The 22864-nt window shown below is 41.2% G+C and overlaps 1 protein-coding gene across 6 annotated transcripts in view; it reads left to right on the plus strand.

Moving 5' to 3' along the window:
* Window positions 1–22864, plus strand: part of FYN (FYN proto-oncogene, Src family tyrosine kinase) — a 137512-nt gene that overhangs the window by 62160 nt on the left and 52488 nt on the right. For 3 of the 6 annotated variants that reach the window (XM_071741154.1, XM_071741159.1, XM_071741158.1), the window contains exon 3: window positions 20946–21080. The exons of 1 other annotated variant lie outside the window; for it this stretch is intronic. The gene's annotated coding sequence lies outside the window, so the exon portion shown is untranslated. Of the gene's footprint in view, window positions 1–10874; window positions 10981–20945; window positions 21081–22864 lie in introns of all 6 variants that reach the window. 2 more of the 6 variants (XM_071741155.1, XM_071741157.1) reach the window with 2 other exon arrangements.

Consider the following 22864-nt stretch of genomic DNA (forward strand, 5'->3'; position numbering starts at 1 on the left):
CCCTGTGGATGTCAGAGCAGACATTTGTGTGGCACAACAGGTTTGACCTTCCTTGTGTTCAGCAGAGCATTCAGCAAGCAGTGGTGGAACAGCCATCCTTCCCACATCAGATACTTACACGACTGCAAGGAATCCCAAGAAGCACAGCTTTGGTGATCAGTGTTTTATTTTTTCCCTAGTCAGACCACTCTCTGCCAGTCCAGACTTGCCTTTCATAAGATTTTTTTTACATTTTTAAGCCTGGCTTATGCCATAGAGTACCGTGTTCTTTCCCTGTCCATCTACACCCTGTAGGTGGCTACAGCCATCAAGGTCAGAGGAGGGTCCAGGTTTGAAGTGAAGAGAGGCTGTTGTATTGTAACCCTGACCTGCATATTCCTGCAGCAGGTGAGCCACTGTGCTCTCATCCTTTTCCTGTAGTTTTACTCTTCCCATGAAAGCTGCAAATGCTTCAAGCACAGGCCTTGAAGTGGAATGTGGAACTCAGGTCCTGGAATTCCACTGTTCTTTTCACTGTGACTTTGGGCAGAGGTTCCTACACAAATTGGGGTTTTTTTGTATGTGTTGTTTCGGCTGAAATCTGAGATACTGTTCTTCCATCTGCACACTTGTAGATTAGAAGCAACTGCACACCTTAAGCATGGTCTCAGTTATTCCTAGTTTCTTAGCCATAAAATGGAAAAGATTTATTTCAGATGCTAAGACAGCATTTTGTTTTATGTTTTGGGGTTATTTTTTTATTAAATACAGTCACATTTTTTTCTATCTGTAAACAAATAAAAATTTATCAGGCAGCATGTGCTCCAATTTTTAGAAATTATATAGGAAGACATTTTCAGTATCTTTATAGATATTAAATTTGTTTGCCCATAGAAAGACTTAGAAAGATGCCCAGTGCATTCCTTGGTGTCTTATTTGTATGAGACAATTATTTGAGTTTACCAAAAATGCTATTGAATTTCTCTTGGTGATTCTTCATGTTAGGCTTCTGAAATAAAGTGCTGCAGAGCAGCCATGCATTATCTGCAAAGAGCTTGGAGTATGTGGTCTCACTGCAAAAATAACTCAGTGTAATTTTTGTTTTATTACCTGTATTCTACAATACCCACAAGAGGCTTTGACAGAATTATTAGCTGTTCTCTGTAATTAGGGCTGACCTAGTGCATTTTGGTCCTATTTCTAGTAGCTTCTCATTTTCCAGATTCATTAATTTGGGCTGTGATGTGCCTCATAATGTGCTTCTGTTGCATATCTTCATTATCTCTTTCTATGGGCTGAAGATTATCGTGCATCCTTAGGAAGGAAAGTGTGTGGAAATGCTTGAGCATTTTAAAATAACTTGGGATTTACCAAGATTTTCTATGCTATGCTTGTAATTCCTTTAATTTTAGTCGGTTTCTTTTCTTCCAGTCGAGTCTGTGCAAAAGATATGCATGTTGATGCTCTGGGTGTGGTTAATGTTAAATCTGGTCTGCAAGATTTCAAAGGAATGCAGCTTGTCCCTTGCCCAGATCTGCATGTCTCCAGTTCCAGTGAGGCTGGATTTAGGCTGCCTTCTTGAGAGATGTGAAGCATTGTTTCACTTGTGTTCAGTTTACTAGATCAGAAGCCTGACACTGGGAGGTTATGTTTAAGAATTCTACAGAAGGTACCTTTGTGTCTCAGTCCCCATTGTTTTCACAGAATCACAGAATTGTCACAGTTGGAAAAGAGTCCATCGTGTCCAACTGTCAACATCCCCCCCCCTAATAAAATACATGTATGAAGATCTGTATCACCCACTAGAGAATGTCCTGGAGTGCCTCATCTACATGGCTTTTAAATACTCCCAGGCATGGTGACTCCACCACCTCTCTGGGGTGACTCCACCACCTCTCTGGGCAGCCCACTCCAATGTCTAACTGCTCTCTTGGTAAAGAAATTCTTCCTCAGATCTAGTCTAAGCCTCCCCTGGTGCAATTTCAGGCCATTTCCTCAAGTCCATTGTTCACTTAAGAGTCCAGCACCCACCTCTCCACAACCTCCTTTCAGGTAGTTGTAGTGGGCAAGAAAGTCTCTCAGCTTCCTCTTCTCCAAATTAAACATTCCCAGCTTCCCTCAGCTTCTCCTCAGAGAGCTCATTCTCCAGACCCTTCACCAGCTTGGTTGCCCTTCTCTGGAGTCACTCCAGCACCTCAATATTTTCTTGTAGTGAGGGTTCCAGAACTGAACACAGTACTGGAGGTGCAGCCACACCACTGCAAGTACAGAGGCACCATCACTCCCCTTCTGCTGGCCATGCTATTCCTGATACAAGCCAGGATGCTGTTGGCCTTCTTGGCCACTTGGGCACACTTCTGGCTTATATTCAGTCATCTGTCAACCAGCACCCCCAGAGCCTTTTCTGCTTGTCAGCTTTCCAGCCACTCCTCCCCAGACCTGCAGCCTTTGCATGGGGTTGTTGAGACCAAAGTGCAGGACCTGGCACTTGGCCTTGTTAAACCTCATTTTATTGACCTTGGCCCACTGGTCCAGCCTGTCCAGGTGTCTTTTTTTAGAACCTTCCTGCCCTTGAGCGGATCAGCACTCCCACCCAACTTTGTGTCATCTGCAAAACATGAAGGACAGCTAAGATAGCAAGTGGAGGAGAGCAACTGGATGAGGTTGTCCTCCCCAGCTTTCTTAGCAGGCTTAATGGTAGAAATATTTACAGTGGGTCATGATGTTGCAACAGCTTGAAGATCCATACTAGGATTTTGCAGGTGGTAAATTAGTTGTTTTCTTAAATCTAGATAACAAGCCTTCCAAGTGCTCTGTTGAAAGAAAAGCATTAAATATGAACATTTATGATGTTATTTTATAGTGTGTAACATCAGCTTTTCTCGTTTCTGTATCTGCATTAGGGTATTTTTGCCAAGGGGCAGGTGGTACAAAAACTCTGGTTCTACCACACCAGCATATTCTCAATAGCTTCTGTTCCCCTTCCTCCCCTCTGGAGAGCTGAATAAAAACACATATCTGATACTCTGTAGGGGCCACAACCATCCAGCCTGCTATGAATTCAGAGTTGGATACAGAACTATCTTGCACCTGGTTTAATGTCCAGCTCTGATCCTTTAGTATTTAAGTGTAAGTTCAGCCAAGCAGGTCCCACCCAGCTGGTAGTGGGATCCCAGGGCATTGTAGGTGGGTTCTCCAGGGAATTTAGTTGCTAGGAAGCGTCACCTCCTTAGTGAGCTCATGCAAATGGAGATTTATTTTTCCAGAGATTAGCAGTTTAGTCATGTTTGGGAGTTTTCTGCAGAGATTAAAATACAAAGATTTTGCCTTGACACCTTGGAAGTTTATGGTCCAAATGACAAAACCTTTCAAGCTGTTCAAGGGGTGACCAGAAGCTTTTAACATGAGCAAATCACTCCAGTTTCCCATGCCTTGTTTCAGAATTAGCTTGAAAACTTTTGGTTGAAGTCACGCCAAAAATCCAAAACAGCAACAAAGCAAGGGGAAAAAAAGTCTCCCAGCAAACATTCAGCATGGAGAATATTGCCAAGCTTGGGTCTGTTTGTGCCAAGTTTATAATCAGGCAGCAACAGGATCTTAGTAGGTAATGCTATCAACCCACAGCAAATGAACCCTGCAGTGCAGGGAGTGAGGAATGCTGCAGAGAGAGGCAGGGCTCTTCCCTGCTGCCTGGCTTGCAATGATGTGCAAGACACAAATCACATCCAAGATTAAAAGAATTAGGGAGTCTGATTTCTGGGCAGCAGATACGGCTCTTTCTGTGGATAAGACTTAAGTTAAATGAATATATGTTATAGTGATAAATACCTTCATAGGTAGAGTTTAAGAAGTGTTGGATAGATATAGATTTTTCTCATCTGAACATGCTGTATTTTGTAGGATAGCCACAGTGCTGCTTTCCTTCTAGAGATTTTGTGAAATACAGGAGGGTGGTTCATGTAATTCTCTCTACATTAATTCTGCCTCATCAATACTTCATGGACTTAATAGATGTTAGAGCTACAATCATTTGGGAGATTATTTTATCAGCCAAGCACAGTGGAGGTTGCTGAAACTAAATGGAGGACAGAATGCATGTGTGTGTGTGTGAGATAGGATGCTGAGGTATCAAGATTTAATTATTATGGGATTTGTTTTGGATATCTCTCTGTGCCTTTTTGCATAACTTTACGTTGAGTGCTAAATATTTTGCATATAGACAAGTTGTGTCCTCAATAGGGGTATGGTATGGATCTCTAGGCATAAGTGTCTGTTTCCACCTCGTAGCATAAGTACACTTCTCTGGCTCTTCATTTCTCATTACGTCTCCCTCTCGCTTAAATGCTCACCTGGCACGAAAATAATGAAACTGCCTGTAAAGGAGCATGAAGATGAGGAGAGATCTCATTGCGGATTACTAAAGATGAATATTTTTGGACATGGAGTTATTTATATTAATCAGTTTGCTAAGCTCAAAGATAAAAGAAAGCCTGGGAGGCAATCCAGAAAAATCATGAAGGGAAACTAAAGAAGCTAGTGTGAAGATCATGCATTAGTACACGTCTTGAGAATACGTGCGGTGCTGTGTCACAATACCCATTTCAAAATAAAGATGAAGATGAGTGGATCTTGAAGGCCAGTGCTCAGTACTGGGGCAGGTTCCTGCTTCACATGCTGAAGGTGGAAAGCTGTGTTGGGGAGCACTTCACATCATCCTGCAACAGCCCTGCTAGAAATGGTAAATACCATTCATGGGCTTTAAGGGATGTCCCAGACAGCCTGCACTCATCTGGGAGAGTCAGGTCTTCCCAAGATTCATTATCAGGGAAGTCACTGGCTATTTTTAGAAAATAACCAGTGAGTTTCAATTAACAAGAAATTCATATTCATACGGAAGGTATCACCCCAAAAACCTCAGGGGTTAGAGAGGTCTTAACAGTGTTCGAATAAATAGTGGTTTTTCCTTGTGACCTTTATATCTGTTCTCCTCCCACCTATAGGAATGTATCTAATTTATCTAGTCATATTGTTCCTATTGTTTTTAGGGAAGAGAAACTAATGAAAGATTCAACTGTGTAAATGTCATTCTTGCCCAGCCCATTTAGAATGATGAGACAGAGAGAAATCTGCTTTGAAATTTTCCCTCTAGCAAAAGCTTGGAGAGCCTTGAAGATTGTGTGCATCCTTGATCCTGTCATACAACGGTGGTAGTGAGAAATATAAAATCTACTGGCTGAATCTGCTAGGGTTTTCAATTTATGCTGAGAATCCTGCCTTTCTAGTCTTACAAGGTGTATCTAATCCTGTAACAACCTTTCTGACTAAATATTTACTGACATAAGTTACACTATTTTTTTAATCAAATTGCATTTTCTACCTTATATTTCATTGTTTTGCAAAAATCACAACTGAAGCAAGTGGCTTTATAGAAAGAAGGCTAAAAGTAGAAAGAGCATAAGAATTCTTAGATTCTTTGTAAAATTATTACTTAAAAAATGAATGGATCTTAGATGTGATCTGAAACGTTAAGTACTTTGGTCCCTGTTTAACAAACCTTCCCATTCAAGCAGTTAAGATGCTAGTTAGAAAAAAGACCTATGGAAAGAAACTTCAACAATACACTTTGGAAACATTATTTCAGGTCATTTCTTGTCCTCTTTTAAATAAAAGTCTATTTTTTTTTCAGTGTGTATTTACACCAAATTATAGTACAGGATACTTAAAGTTAGTGATTGCATCAATGCCCTGTTACTGTAATGGGTGCTGAGTCTCATTAGCTGCAATCAGACTGAATTGTCAGTTTGAGAAAATCATTTTGCTATGGTATTTTTTGGATGTACATGACACTCTTGAATTTGTTCTCCATTCCTCCCCCCCCCCGGCTAATTCTGCAATACCAGGGCATTAGTCACTCTCTGCATGCATAATCCCCTTTCCCCCCAATTTCTTTCCATTTACATCCTTTGATGAGAAATATTTAGGCCACTACATGCCCTTATTCTTGTAAGACAGAGGATGATGGAAAATCCATTACATGAAATTCTTCTCTTGGTTTTCTCCAAATACATCTGTAGATATATACAAAATATAGAGACTGACAGCTGATAGATCCTGTAAACGTCTCATTGTTTTGTACCATGGTGATTATGCCAAATGCATCAAAACACAGAAAAAAATTGTATGAGTGAAGTGGCTTTTTCATCTGGGAAGACTACAGAGCATACACAGACCTGTTTTTAAGATATCTCTTATGACCATGTCCTAAATGCCTTTGAAGGAGCCCAGAATAATTCCTTTTCCTTTTTAAAATGTTTTGCCCTTGATTTTTGCCCCATTGGCTGACTGTAATTACACAGGGAGGCTTAGTTTGTGTCTAACCACCAGCTTTCTTCTATGTCATTAGATGTTGGGGGATTAGACTGCACAGTTGTAAATGACACTATATAAGTTCGTTTTCTCTTTTAGATTAGAGTGTTTATAAATCAAGTGTTTCAGAAGAGAGAGTGAGCACTCCTCAAAGCTGACAAAGCAGGAGGACAGCTTGTGTTGAATTAACGTGATGCTTGCAGCAGCCTTTTGCTCACCCCAAGGAAGTAAGAGCATGCTGAGGACACAGTCTTCATTGCTGGTGTAAAATAGAGTTCTCACATGTTGATAGCAAAGTATTCATCATTTCTGTGCTGGTGTGATGTGTGCCTTCCACATGTGCATCATCCTCTGCATGTGGTGTGGATGTTATCCAGTTGTTTGTAGAAATTCTCCTGGTCATGTGTGTGGAATATGCCACTGACTATTATCAGCGACAGGGAATCTTACTCGTAGCTGTGGCTCCTGTCTTGCTTTGAGCAGTGTCACACGGGTTATGCACAGCCAAAGATGTAGCACCTTTCATCAAGCATCTCTTGCAGCAGTGTGCCAAAGGGGCTTTTGTCACTGTTGCATAGTATGCAGGAGGCAGCCCACCTGGAGGACATTTCAGAAGGTGGATGATAGACAGAGCTCTGAGGAAGGAGCTCTGTTTCCAGACAGAGATTTCCAGGCACTCGAACTGCTCACTGTGCACAGCCAAGGGTCTTAGAGAAGAGCTCACTCTCAGACTGGTTTTGTTACTTTGCTTTTCCCACCAGTTTTAGGTCCCCAGACTTGCTTACACTTTTACCCACGCTTCTATGCATGTGTGATTTTAGGTGAATGTATGTGAGACCTGTTTTAAATTTTGTAGGAAACACAGACCTGTTACTCTGGTGTTGCAAGACCCCTCTCACTTTTAAGTTTCTCAGTTTTAAGTTTTCAGAAATCAAAAGAAAATCATGTTTTTCCCTTGAGGCCTACATTTGAGATATCATTGAAAGTTGTGTATTGCTGTGTATTCTAGTTGCTGTATTAAATATTTCTGTTGCTTCATATCAAAAGTTTCTATTGCTGTGTTAGTTTTTTTCCCTAGCTATACTTCTGATTAAAGAAACAAAAATCTTCTAAGTGGTGACTTTTAGCCATCTCTCTTTCTCTAAAAAAACTTCCTCAATACTATGGAAAGACCAGTACTCTTCTGGCCACTGTCCTGCTTGAGCAGGAGCCGTAAGAGTGGTGTTCTGGAGAGAATTTCTGTGTTAAACTATTGTTGCTGTTTCACTTTCACTTTAACCAACAATTCTCATGGTAATTTTTTTCCTAGAATATTTCTCCTCTTTTTGAAGCTACCCATGAATTCAGTCAATGTCTTGCTATCTTCTTTTTCTTTTGGATCTCTTCCATCTGGGATGAATTCCAGGAGCTTTAAGGTCTATCTCTACACTTTTCTGGGTTGCAGATGCCTCCCAGACAAGAACTTTCCTTATTTAAAGAAAGAAAATGGGGGAGGGAGGATTTTATTTATATATTTTTTTTATTTATATATAACTATATAACACAAATATATAAATCTCTTCAGTTCCACAGTGGAGGAGGAAAACACCCTAGGCACAGCTGGCAATTAGTTGTATAGTTTCTTCAGATTGATAACCAGCTCTGGTAGAAATCTGTTCTTTGACAGACAGTTCTCTAATGATATTGAACGGGGAGAGCAGCAAATTTAACATGCTCTGCAACTCAATGTTGCTTGAAAAACTAGAAAACTGTGAAAATCTGAGAGAAATCCCCTTGGAGCTTGCTTTGTCTGTTTGTGACTTGTCTTGTACCTAACCAGTTTGAACACAGGTTATTTGTCCTGGGCTCATCTGTGTCAGTGGAGTGTGAAGAGAGCTTTTTTTATTTTTCTCCCTGCTTTCATTTTTTTTGAAACCCAGAACACATCAGCAAAATAGCAGGTGGTACACAGGCTGAAATCATGGCAGTCCACACAGTGTGTCAGTGTAGCTGTAGCAGAAGTAGGCATCAATTGGTAAGTGACTCACAAAAGGTACTTCTGTGGTTGTTTGGCTGTAATGCTGTATGTTTACTGTGTCAAAAAGCTTGACTGTAGCTTACGACACCCCTCAATCTGCGATTAAGCTTTCTGCAATTTACAGAAGTAATTCCTTCTGATGAGGTGTACAGTTTTTCCTACAAGGGTCTGGAAACATCTAAGCCATCCAAATCCATTAGTTAACTTTTATGTTCCTAATCTTATGATTGAACAAAAGCTTTAAAAATAGGATTCTTCGATGGAACCCAGATAAACCTTTTGCAAAAGCTGTGAAAGTGTCAGACACAGCTCACAAATACCAGAGGCTGACGCTGCAGATTACTTAAATCTGTATGACATCATCAGTGGATAATTTACAAACCCCACTTAATATGTAAATATATTCAGTAACCAGTAGAAGGCTTATGTATGAGACAAATCATATTTTTGTGTGCTGTAAGTCATCTCACCTGCATTATGTTTGTTCTGGGTGGGAAATTGTCCTACTGTGACTGGGAGCTACGCCAGGGAGCTCATCCTCAAATTGCCACGGCTGTGATTTGCAGACACAGCCTCATGAGGCTTCTTTAACCTTTCAAAGCTTCCTGTTTCTTTGTTGATCTTTCCAGGTCTAAGGTAATTTTAGTGACATCTCAGCAATTAGATTAGGCACAGGCAACTTCCTTGTCAAATTGCCTGAGCAGGTCCTTTGGTAAATGGAAAAGAGCTTGTTTTGTCTCAGGGGCATTTGGCAGGATAGTTAAACTGGACTTCAGCAGTGCAAATAGGTAAACAGTTAAACTTCACAAATCTGCTCAGGTGCTTGGTTGGGTTTCTATATGTGTGTTTCTCATGGCCATACGTGTCTTATATTCATGGTTTCTGCTGCAATCTATGCATCATTTGCTCTGGAAAATCATGATTTTAAGTAAACAGACTGATTAAGCACTGCTATCCCTCATCCCACAGATGCACCAATGTTAGGTGGATTCACACTGATTTGTCCCATGTCTGTCTCAGTTATGTATTTTAAAACTGTTTTAATCTCTGAACATTCAGAGGTTCTTAAGACGAAGGGAAAAGAGAGGACAGTTGAAGATTTCACACAACTTGGGAATCACCTTTGTGAGAATCTTTCCAAATATGCCTGCAAATTGTATAAACCAATTACTTCTTCATGCAAGGTTCATATTGATTTTGTGCTTCATGACACATCCTGCTAGGTCTTTGTGCAGAACAAACCACAGTAACCTCCTGTCCCTTCCCCCGAAAACCTCATCGCTTTCTGCCCGCCTGTGTCTGATGCCCCTGCAGCTATGCCCGTAAACACAAATGCACCTTTCAACATAATTTCTCAGGCTTTTTCCTCTTCATTTCACACACCACAGAGAAAGCAGACTGCCCACACAGACATACCCTTACGTTTCCAACCAATAATCTGATTGCTAAAAAATACCCATGGGTAATAAGTACTGTATATGTAGTTAATCGATTTAAAATTAAATGCCACTGGTGCTAGCAAAAGGTCATACTAGGTTTGGCTGTGCCTTTGAGAAAGCCCCTGTTTTAGTGAAAACTGTCTCTGACAAGGGATACTTTTTCTTTGTGAGAAACAGAAGAGGAGCAGAGTTTGCACTTTTCACAAAGCACGCTGTAAATTTTATTATTATGGGTTCATCTAGATCATGGGGTTTCTGTGTTGAGTTTAAGAAAGCAGCCCTGCAGTGTAAGGAGATGGGTGTATCTTATGTGCAGCAAAAGGAGCTGGTGTGCCAGCAGTCTTGTGGATGAGATAGGAACATCATCTCCGGCTTCCAAGTCCACAGTCCTCATTATTAGATGATTCTGCCTGCTAGGCAGACAGATTACTTCATATTTTCATTCATTAATGATTTATCAGACAGCTCCTTCCCTAAAGGCTCATCTCTTCTGTTATATTCCCAGCCCACACGCAACCAGCAACACGTAGCTGCCAGCTGGCACTCTGGCATTAGGAGTGCAAGCTGCCAGCCCTTTCTGCATCTCCTGCATCCCCCTCCTCTTCTCCCTTCCCAGCTGCTCAGCTCACCTGCCCGCTCCTTGGTGTCTTAGATTGCACCAGAGCCTCCAAATCTCCATGTGTCCTGTTCTATACTGTCTCTCCAGTCTGGTGCTTAATGTGCTTTTGCTAACTATAATCCGAAAAAAAGAGGGAGAGAGGTGAGGTACCCCCACTTGTAATGCGGCAACGTTTTTGGGTTTGTTATGGAAACAGTCACGGTTTGGTGTGAGGTTATGCTCAGTGGTGACTTACATTTTAGTACCACATAAGAAATAGTAGAGATGAGGGAGAAAATGAGTGAGCTGTGCCTGTGAGCAGGAAGGTGTGGGTTGGCTTCAGTTTCAGGTTTTGCTATCAGGTGCTTGGCACAGCAGCTCTTTTGAAATCCCTTTGCAGTTGTCTGTGTGAGAGAGTGATTTTTATCACGTCACTAAAGATTAACTCTATTCTTGTTCTCTGTTCTGCTCCCAGAAATCAGGCATGCTCTGAGGTCTGGGAAACGGAGTTCAAATGAAATCTCATGGTGAAAGGGGAAAAATCCAGAATTGTTTACTACACTGCAGCTCATCCACTGCAGGTGGGTTGTGACCAAATACAACAAGAGAACAAAGGCTGTAGGATGGGGGGGGAAAGGTAGTAGGTAGGAGAGAAAGAATAAATGAAGCTCCCTTGAGTAATTTATACATGAATGTGTAACTCCTGAGTGCTTAATCTACTCTTGGCAAGTGGTTAGTGATAACTAATTTTCTCTCTTCCCTCTCCCACACCCTCTCAGCATCTTCAGAAAGGGCATATGACAGGAATAAAAAATCTCATTATTTTAGCAGGCTACAGTGGAAATCATGGATTAAAATTGCTGTGGATGCTCAGCAGAGAGAATCTGTTCCTAGAATACTTTTTTGAGACCTTCCTGAATTATTCAGGTCCCTCCAGATACTCCTTTGGCATAACACTTTTAAGTAAACCAATGATAAAGACTTCAGACTCCATCAAGCAGCCTCGTTGCTGCCACAGCTTGAGGACAGCCAGAGCCTGATACTGAGCAAGCTCAGAGTTTGGGAGAAGTCTGGATCTAAACCCAGACTCAATAATCTTTACTCTAGGTCTCTGAGCTGGAGCTTTGTGCTGCTGTTTTAAGGAGAGAGCTTCAAGGAGAAGGAAAGTTCAGGCTGACATGCATAGTGATGTCACTGTTCCGTTGAATGCCACAAGACTGGTCAATTTGGAGGCCTTTGGCTTTGAAGGGAAGAGTGGTGGATGAGAACAGCAGGTGCTTGTGTGCTTTGGAAAGTCTGGTGTCTGGAAAACCAGTGGCAACTCTGAAGTAGAACTCTTGCTGCTTCTCCGTGTCCTCCCTGTTCCAGCCAGAGCAGGCTCCGGGGCTCCCATGGGGTGAATGGTAGGCTGTGTCAGGGCTGTGCTCACACAGGCCCAGAAAAAAATTCATTGTATGGTAACTCAGGTCAGAACAGAGGGAAAACCAAGAAGAAACTACAAGTAATTGATTTCAAGGGGTGGTTTTTGAGCAGAACAGGGAGTTTGGAAATTGATACTGCAGGTCCCCAGACCAAAGACCCAGCCCCTTGGTTAATGCAAGACTGGTCCATCCCAGAACCATGGATGGAAACAGCAGCAAAGGTGGAGAAAGCACTTTCATGCATTATCAGTTGTATCAAAACGTCTTCCGTCTCTCTTGGTAAAGCCTGCCAAGCCTGGCACATGACTGTCACCAGAACTAAGACTTTGTTTGCCCTGGGAAGTTGCCATCAGCAAAGCCAAGTGGAAATTTACAGCACCTGACTACTTCATAAGAGTTCCTTATGTATGGAGTATGTTACCTCATACATTGCATTCATTAAGTGTGCAAGAAGTTGCTGTAACATAAAGAGCGTGGACTCATTTCTAATGCAGCTGGTCTAAGTGTGACCTGACAGAATCACAATTTGCTGTGATTAGAAAGGTCCCCTGGAGATCATCTGGTCCAAACCCCTTGCTCAAAGCAGGGTCAGTTTAAAGTTGGTATCTCAGAGCCATGTCTGGTTGGGTTTTGAGTATCTCTAGCAATGGAGACTCCACAGCCTCTCTGGGCAACCTGTTACAATGTTGAACACCATCACAGTAAAAAAGAAATGTTTTGGTTTTTTTTCTTGTGTTAAAATAGCGTTTTCTGTATCTTGTGCCCACTGCCTCTTGTCCTGTCACTGTGCACCACTAAGAGGTCTTGCCTTGTGCTTCTTTCTGCCTCCCATCAGGTGTCCAGACACACTAGTAAGATGCCCCTGAGATTAACAGTCCCACCTCTCTCAACCTTTCCTGATAGGAGAGCTGCTCCGAACTCTTAACCATCTTTGAGGCCCTTTGCTGGACTGCCATTAATAACTTCATGTTTCGGCTGTACTGGGGTGCCCCAAAATTTCAGGGACCACCAAACTGGATTCAGTACTCCAGATGTGACTCACCAGTGCTGTGTAAAGGGCACCTTTCTGAACCTGCTGGAAGTACTGTTTCTAATGCAGGCCAGGACACTGGTGGCTTTCTTTTCTTTAAAGGAACATTGCTGGCTCATGTTCAGGTCCACTGGGGTATCCAGATTTTCTCCTGCAGATCTGCTTTCTAGCTGGTCAGTTCTCAGAGTGTACACCCCAGCACAAGGGTGTGTGCAGGATCCCTAAGTGCAGGATTTTGCATTTCCCTTTGTTTCTCCAGCCTGTCCAGGTACCTGTGAATGGCGGCAAAACCATCTGGTGTATCAACTCCTCCTCCCAAACCTTGTAAGGATGCACTGTCTGCTGTCATACAGATCACTAATTAAGAAGTTAAACAGTATCAGCCCCAGTATCAACATCGGGTGTACACTATTTACTAATGCTCCATCCAGCAGCAGGTCCACATTTTCCCTGTTCTTTTTTTTTGCTGCTGATATACCTGTGAAAACCCTCTTGCTGCTTTTGACAGCCCTCACTGGACTCTGGCTTTCCTAACTCTATCTGATCCTGTGTCCATCTCTTTCATGCTTCCATTTCATATTTAAGTTTAGTCAGGAGCTCCTTGTTCATCCATGTGGGCCTCCTGTTTCCTGTGCTGACTCCCTGCATAATGAGGTGATCCTTGAAAATCAAGTAGCTCTTCTGGACTATATCCCACAAGATTATTCTAAGCAGATGCTTGAAGGCCAAAGGCTCACCTGAAGTCCGGGTTTGTGACCCCACTTCTTGGAAAAAAGACCATCCACCATCTCATGGTCACTGCAGCCCATGCTACCCCTGACCTGCGCATCTCCTGATCTTTGGATGTGTAAGGTCCATCACATCATTTCACATTGTCAACTGTTTTGCCACTTGTGTGAGGAAGTTACTATCAAGGCTTTTCAGGAATATCCTGGATTGCTTGAGCCCTGCTGTTTCAGGTTGGAATTTTCAGCTTTTTTCTCATGTTTAACTTATCCATGGCTACTGTTCCTTTGTGCAACTTATTTGGTCACTTTACATGATTAAACTTTTGAACCCCGTGCTGAAATTATGTCCTGTAGAAAGCCATTCGCCAAAGGCTAACTGAGACTTGTACCAAAATAAAACTTATAACCCACCTAATGTGGTGGGTTTTATTTCCTTCCCTTTTCTCACGCTTAAATGTAAAATAAGCATTATACTGTAGGAACCAGGCAAAGACTAATTTGCCTCATTTGAATGTGAAAAGGAGCCCACATCCTTCCTGTGCCCTGCAAAGAATGCAAAAAGACTTTACAGAGAAAACAGATGTACTAATATGTATCACTTGTTGGGGGCAGGGGGAATCCAGGATGTTGCCATTGAAGTAATGCTGAACTTGCAAGAAAACAAAAGCCCTAGTATACAAAATACAGTGCTGGGTAACTCACAAAGTTGGGACTGTTTTCTTTCACTTACATTTATGCTCATAGCATCTGAAAAACTCCCCTGAAAAAAATATCTACAAAAGAAAACATGTACCCTCAGTCTTCATTCTCAAGAAAATCTTCACTGAAGATGGTTAAGCACCCAAATGCAAACAAAAAGCAGATGCTCCAGCCCAGCCTTAGGCAAATCTGCTGCATTTCAGAGTCAATGTCGCCTTGCCAGAAAAGTACAGTACTTGCATCATAAACAATACAAACATAACTTTTTTAATTATCCTGTGACTTTATTTATATTTTTGTCTCCCGTGTGTCTCTGAAATATAAGTATGAGTTAGTGCTATCAGCTCAGGAAAAATACAAGGAATAGCAGGCGTGACATTAAAGGTTTTAACATTTTTTTAATGGTTTAATATCTTCTGTGCTGGAGCAGCATGAAAGATGGAGAACAAATGAACTCTACTTGCTATTTCGACAGCTATGCAATCCAGCTCCAGAGTACTGTCCTTTCCTGTTTATCCTTTTCCAAGAACTCTGGCAGTGAGCAGTCAGCACTGATCACTCATCTTGTGAACTGCTGGTACTCAAAAATCTCCAAATTCCCTAACCTGCCTGATGCAAATTAGGCCCTGAAGCAGTACAGAGCCTCTTGCCAGCTTTTAGCTTGCCAGCAGGAAGCAGTTCCGTGTGGCCATTTATAGCTTGTTATATAGGTGTATTGTTGGTTGCATTAATAAATGGGGTAAGTTTAAGAAAATGTGTGAATGTTTCCTCTTAAAAAGCTACCTCAGACTTCCTAAATTAAAAACTGGTTTTGAAAAAGCAGAGAAGCGAAATGTAGCAGTCAGTCAGGTTGGTTTGTTCAGCAGTGGGAGATGGGTAACATCCATGGATGGGTGCAGCACTTCATGAAGGCCTTCTACTGTTTCCCTAAAGGAAGCACAGTGTCCATTTTCTTAAAGGCTGCAGTTCTGAGGGTCAGGATCACAACAAAGACCCTTCAGAAATTGATACTTCCTGCTTGAAGTACTGTTTGCATCTTCGGAAAGTGTTCTTAATTCACTGGAGGTTTTAAACAATGGCATTGACACACAAAAATCCAGGCTCAGTAACCTTGAAACGATAAATTTTAAGCCCACTTAACTAAATCACTTACAAAAATGTGAATGCAGTACAACAGCTCAAGGTGTTTGAATTGCAGCTTAGCTACAGGCATGTTTTGTAGGATCATGGTAAATAAAGTGTTGGCCTTGAACTACTATCTGTGTTTTGGAACAAACATCTTAATGCAGCACACTGCAGAGGAAGGAAGCAGAATAGAAATTAGATCACTTTTCTTTCCTGCATTATTTCTTGTAAGTATGGAATACACATTTCCTGTTGTAAAAATATTGGAACAACCTGCAGTAGCCAAACAACTGATAACTTATGGTCACTGAAAACTGAAGCCATATCAGATCTGTTGAGAGGGGAGTGTTCAAAGCATGGGGATGATCAGATCTCTTATGCTCTGGAAAGATGGTGAGTGTGGAGTACATAATAACTTCTGTGATTGTCATAACAACTGTAGCTTTCCATTATGGAAGTAATGACAAACTTTGACTCTTCATACAAATGGCAGTGTGAGTTATGAGGGTCTTTGGTTCCCACTTTTTGTTTTGTATCATCCATGTATTTAGACAAAATCATTTGGATGTCTTATCCTCTCTTTTCCATGTGCCTTTTCCATGCACCTAATATGCAGGTGCTTAATTTCTGCCTACAGTAATAGTGGCTGTCTTATAGCACCACTAAGTCCCAGATGCTGTAACTGCACTGTCACTACACAGTCATAGCAGCCGTAGAGGTTGGAATCCAATTTAATAATAGAATCGTCAATCACAGGATGGTTTGGGTTAGAAGAACCTTTAAAGGTTATCTAGTCTAACACCTTTGCCCTGGAAAGGGACATCTTCCACTAGAACAGGTTACTCAAAGCCCTTTCCAGCCTGACATTAAATATTTACAATGATGGGGCATACATCTTTTCTGGGCAGTTTGTTCCAATGTTTCTCCACCTTCATCATAAAAAAAATTTATTTCTATGTCCAATCCAAATCCACCTTCTTCCTAGGTTCAGTCACTACAAGCCCTATTAAAAGTCTCTTTCTTATAAGCCCCCTTTAGATATGAAAAGACTTCAACAAAGTCTTCCCTGAGCCTGCCCTTCTCTAAGGTGAACTTAAGCTCCAATTGTCTCTGTCTTGGATATTAGTGATTGCCCCAACCCAGGAACAGGGCCTTGCACTCGGCCTTGTACTTCACAGGACCACACTCCTCAAGTCTGTCATGAGTGGCATTCCTTTTCTCAAGCTGTACCACTCAACTTGGTGTCATCTACAAATTTGCTGAGGGTCCATTCAATGCTATTCTCCGTGTCATTAATAAAGATACTGAACAGTATCAGTTCCAATGCCACCTGTTGCTCATCTCCATTTGGACACTGAGCTACTTGTATGGGTCACTCTACCACACTTTATGTGACCTGCTCCCAGAATGTGGCCACAAACTCTGGTGCACGGTTTGGTTTGTCAGCAGATGCTACCTGACCTTTTCAGCTATGTTGGGACATGCATAAAGGTTTTTATGCTCATGTGGTACATAAGGAAGGACAAAAATCTGGTTTTTCTTTCTGTAGGGGTGGTTTGATGTTCTACATGATCACACTTCTCTCAGAGACCATGCTTCTTATGGATATTCAAAATGGTAATTTTTATCTGTGCATCTTGGTCAGATAGCATATATGGATTTTTATTATGGTAGAGTGACCCATACAAGTAGCTGCAGAAAAGGGAATTGAGAGTCCTTTTCTTCACAAAACTTTCTCTTCTTAGAAGCACTCTAGGCACACAGAAGGGGGAAGCTTTGAGGATCTCATCTGGTTTTTGCATTATACCATTACACAATATCAGTCTGCATGGGTTGATGAGGAGTTGGAGGAATGGAAGAAGAAAAATGTAAGTAGCAGAGGTGGAAGCCTTTTTTAGGAAAGAATATAAAATAGGCAGGACAGAATGAGCTCTGGATCTGTTTTTTTCTTCTGTTTTCATTGTATAAATTCAAAGGACAAGCCACATTGAACCTTGGTGGTTTCCCTTACAGGTTCTGAAAAATGATACCATTGATATGTCGGATTTTATTCTTTTTCTTTTATACAGAAGATATTTCAGAAGCAACAGCAACAAGGTAGAGAAGAAAATCTTTACCTTAATCTTTTATTTTCACGATAGTCATAGCTTCCTTGATCTGGTTTCCTATTATAATTGATCTTTCCCTTGGAAAAAATATTCCCAGTTTGTATTCTTTCCAGGCAAGTGCAGAAGAATCACCTCAATGTTCTTTGGCATAGAACTATGCAGGTTCAAAGTAGCTAAGTATTAGGCATTTAAGTGAGTGGCAAGGCAAGGAGGTTTCATCCTAACTATCGTATTGAAAGCACATCTATACAGTCCCCTAAGTTTTAGAAGAATGGGAGAAAGAGAAGAAAGTTTGCTTCAAGAAAGCAGTTTGCTTCAAGATGGGAGAACCATGTTAGTACTCTTTTGAATGTACTGTGGCCTAAAAGGACTCAATTATGCTTCATGATCTCATAGGTCCTTCCCAACCCAGATGGTTCTGTGATTCTAAGGCCTTAGATTAATATCCTCTGTGGAACAGATGTTTCATGTGTGTTATATGTAAAGAGCCCATTATATATACAAGTCATGTCAATTTAAGCTAAAAATGAAACTCTGTGTATACATCTAAATGATACTTTGAGAGTATTTGTCTTGGTTCTCTCTTTCCTAGACAGCATGTTTTGCTGGGCATGTGTTTGACTAGAGTTTGGGTTGTTTGGTTTTTTTCTCTTTTATTGTTTCTTCAACTAGGAAAGGAGATTGGGTAAAACTCTTTTCTGGTCTCTGTTGACATCAGCACACTTGATCTGCCTGCGTCCAAAAGAATTATATCAAAGCAATTGCCTGCATTTGTTTCTTAGTGTGTTCTCCAACAGCACGGTCGCTTGAGGGTCAAACTGGAATACATTAATCTGGAATTGGGGCAGAAACTGCAGCCAGCCTCAGGTCAATTATGCCTCTTGAGATTTGTGAAAGTGACACTTCTGGGGTTCATTGTATTAACTTCCATGGAATTTCTGTGTCTGGTCTTGGTGCTTTACAAAGGCAGAGGAGATGGCTAGCCTCCCATTCTCACTTTTATTTTTTTCTTTCCTCTGTATGTCTGGAGAAAAAGGACAAGCCCAACATCTGACTCGTTTCTTAGTATTTCAAAAAGGTTTTTTAAATCCATGTGTTAAAGTTGTGTCCTCCTGTGCAGTTTCTGCACATTTACATTTAGGAAGATTACCACAGCTATTTCACCTGTAAAAATAAATCTGTGGAGTCTAGCCTACTTTATTTTTGTAATGGTACAACATTTGACATAACCAAGGCTGTACAAGGCTTAGGTACACAGTTGCACATGTGCTTAACAGAACATCCTAATGGTATAAGATGTAGCTGTGGTTGTGCCAGATGAAGAGAGAGAAAAATGCATCCAGAAGAACAGAAACTATTAAGATAGACAAATGCCCAATTCAGACTGTAGTTAAGCAGGCTCTGGCTCATCTTTTATGAGTAGCTCTGAAACCTTGCTATTCATCAGCTTTCCCAAAAATTTTGCTCTTTAAGTGAATAAAATTGCCAGTCACAGTTTTAAGCCTTGAAATGTGTTGAGAGGAATACTAAATGTAGCAGAGATCAGGTGGTGGGGTGTGTGTGAATGAATGTACATAAATATAAATATATATATATATGTATATACACCACACTTGGACAGGCCTTTTTTCCTCCCTCAAATTTCACAAGCTTAGTATTTTGCTCTGCAAAAGTTTTGTATTACAATGTTTTACTCAAGATGGGGTGTTTCTTTTCTGTTTATAGCACAGCACTGAGATTTTACTATGCTATGTATGCTGTGTGTGGGCAGCACTTACTGAAAGTGACTGAAAGTTGGAAAACCACATTTTTTTTCCCCACCTACTGAAGAGAAGAATATTGGTAGAGTCTTAATTAAATATAATTAAATGTTTCTATGACATAATGCCTTCTAAATCTTAGGACTGGCATATGTGCACCAATGCTGAGCTCAAGTAATTCAGATTATTTTATCTGATTTATTTGCATAATTTACACTGCGGCGTTCACTTAAAAGTGGGTTCATTCCTGAAGCTTAACATGAGCTGATGCCAGCAACTGGCACAAATCAAACACTCCCCAGCCTTCCCTGCTCCTGAATATTGACAGGACTAATACTTTCTGTCAAAAGGCTCAGGTTAAGACAGACAGCATGGACAAAAGCTTGGACTGCATTCTTTCAAACTACCAAACTTAAATATTGGCAAGCGGTGGGATGAAGCAAATTCAGTAACCAAGGCCCCTTGCTGAGCATGTGCTCCTTATGAGTCCCAGCCTCAGGACACAGACCCAAAAGTTTTCTTGAGAGCACGCAGTTTCCTTAGATGGTGAAGGGAAAGGAGAGGCATGTGGGTATTCCAAGTGAGCTGGGTGGTACCCATGGGACCAGTGCTCATTTCTACTCACCCCACTTGAAGACTCTCAAGTTGTTTCCTGAAGAAGGTTCCATCAGTTCATCTCAAAGGGGTGAAGTTGGGAGAGGAATTATCTGAGGGGAGATCTTGGGATGGGATCCCAGTGGCAGGCAGCAGATGAAGTGAATTGCTGAAAAAGGAGTCGTGGGTACTCCTTCAATGTAACCACATCTGTTTCCTACAAGTTCTTTCTGTGGCATCTCAGTGTGAGGAGTTTCTTACAGTGAGGTCTTGTGTGTCTGGAGCCACATGCTGGGAGTTCAGAGACATCTGCCTGCAGATCCTACAGAAGATCGACTGAGATCTTCTGAGACTGGGTGTCTTCTGTACTATCACCTCAGCCCTAAAAGCGTGGGGATTTCCCTGGAGGCATTTTCTAGGCCATGAGCAAAAAGGCTGCCAGGATTGCTACCCTGAGAGGGGAGTAGATGTTTCTTAGTGGAAACACAAAGCACTGTCTGATGCAGTGACCTGGCCTCCAGCCTTATGCAGGCAGTAGGTCTCACCTGAAACAGCTCCTGCTTCATGCATAATAACCCAAGCTACATGGGTGTGTGTCCTTTGTAAATCATGTACTGCTGTTTTCACAGCTTTACAGAGATGGACAGTACATCACAGCCTGTGGTGTAAAGGGTTAATTACTAATGAATTGTCCCTAACAGATCATTGCTGAAAAAGCAAGACAAAATTGCCTGTTCACAGTCTGGAATGGATTAATTTCCAGTTCCAGTGAATTTTCCTCTGTTTCTAAATTTGAACTTGCTGCTATCAAATATATTCCCCATATGAATGCTACTATACAGTGAGCAAAATAACAAAATTCCATTTAAGCTCTTTGTTTATAACAAAGCCTTCTGCTATCCAGTGTTTTCAGTTCTTTAATCTCTCTTTCCTGAACACCCTTCCAATTTTTTTCAATGCTGTGTTTGAAAAATGGAACAGCAGAACCTGATTCATTATTCACGGACCAGAGGAACGAAAGCCAAATACAGTGTCACTGTAACCTACCTTCTCATCTTTTGATTTTCATTTGTTTGTACAGCTGAGGCTCGCGTTAGCCCTTTTGGCCACAGCCTTGCGTGGGGAATTCATGTCGAGCTGACTGCATCCCAGGACCCCTGGTGTCATATTCAGTCTCTGCTTTGGAGGATAGAGTCCTCTCTCTCCCTCTCATCCTGTAAGTATGGCCTGTATTCTTTATTCTAATATGAGGATTCTGCACTTGGCCATATTAACAGCTAAATTGGTGTCTCTCATATTTCTACAGACCCCAGATGCTCTGGGGGGTTCTCAGTTTTAGTTTTTGTTTTTGTTTTTTGCTGTCCCAGACTCCTGTATAACCATGATGATTTAACTTTAATCCAGATCACTGATAAGGTTATTAAATAACAAAGGGATGATCACCAATACCTGTGGGAATCCAATAGGAACCCTTCCGTTTGCTACTAAATAGATTCCCATTTTCACTTATACTTTGGCTTCCTTCATTTATGAACTTTTTAATACATTTAGTATGATTGCGAACTCAGAAGTGACTTCAGTAAAAAATTCGTTTGAGATTTTTGCTTGACTTCATACTGTGCTCTACATCTATGGAGTTCTGCTCTCCATGTACAGATGGACCACTCTCCTAACAAGCTTCAAAGCATTCAGTTTCTTCATAATGATATACTACAGAACAAATCAAGAATAGTAATACTGCCAAGAACGTTGCCTTCACTAAGTGAACTTGTAATTTTTGCAAGAAATTGCATCAGATTAGTTTGACAGGATCTGTTTTCCCTAAAGTCCAGTTGATTGACTTTAACTACAGAACTTCTTCCTTTTTTGAGATTTTATTGAGTCCTATGTCAGTTGTTCTATCCTTTGCAAAATACTGGAAACTCAGCCAACTGGACTTTAATTCCTTTCTCCTCTTAAACTGTGGCCCAACATGAGCCTTCTTCCTGCCCCCGATCCTTCCCCACGGGACCAGAACTGCTTTAGATGCAGCAGTAGCAGATCCAAGGCTAGCTATCTAAAACCTTCTGAGAGAGGTTTCTTTCTAGAAAATAATGGGAAATACTTATATTTGTGTACCTGCTGCTTAATATCCCCCCTCTCTGTAATCATGGACTTTTACCTGTGCACTAATCAGAAATATGTATTGTATAATTTCTGCTGCTGTTGTATTGTTATGAACAATCCTACTGCTTTCATTGTTTAGTATTTGTCTTCCATAATCTGCTTAGAAAAATTAAAAAACATACCTGATTCTTTCTGCCTTATTTTTTCTGCTATCTTCTTACTTCCTCTATATAATCTTTATTTTAGCTTTTTTTCACTCATTATTATCTTTTCCCCTTACCCCTTTTTGTTTGTTGGTTTTGTGTATAACACTGTATGTGTTTTTTCCACTTTCCCAGTAAGCCCAGCTGCTGGGATTTTTCCTTGCATGTTATTTTTATCTAGCTCAGTCTTCTTTTCATGTAACAGTTTAGGCATTTAGGAAATGTCTTAAACCATTTGTAAAGTCAGCAACTTTCTGTACGTTCTGTCTGCAGCCTGATTTGACTCTTGTGAAGCTTTGTGAAACTGAACAACCAGCAACCCCCTGGTTTTTGATCATTTCCTCCAGACAAAGTCTTGAGTGGGGGTTGTCTGGCTCCTCTGCTAAACCACCAGTGATGCCCAGGCAGTACATGCCTGGTAGGGTGACCACTGTAGGGTTTAGGTGTGTGTGGTGGAGTTTAGCTGCATCCCACAGGGTCTGTACCTTGCAGTCATCGTGCTGTGAACTGCTCCTGGATTCTCCATTCTCTTTCATGTTCCAAGGCCCAGGATGTATATTACTCATTTAGCTAATTGAGATGGGCTTTAGTTCACAGGGTTAGGAAGGCTAATCTTTTCTTTAAATAAGGGCTTAGGAACTTGTCATCCATAGCCATTTGGAAAGTACAGTCATTTTTAGTGCTAGTGACA

This window comes from Heliangelus exortis, chromosome 3 (assembly GCF_036169615.1).
Source record: "Heliangelus exortis chromosome 3, bHelExo1.hap1, whole genome shotgun sequence".
NCBI lineage: Eukaryota > Metazoa > Chordata > Aves > Apodiformes > Trochilidae > Heliangelus > Heliangelus exortis.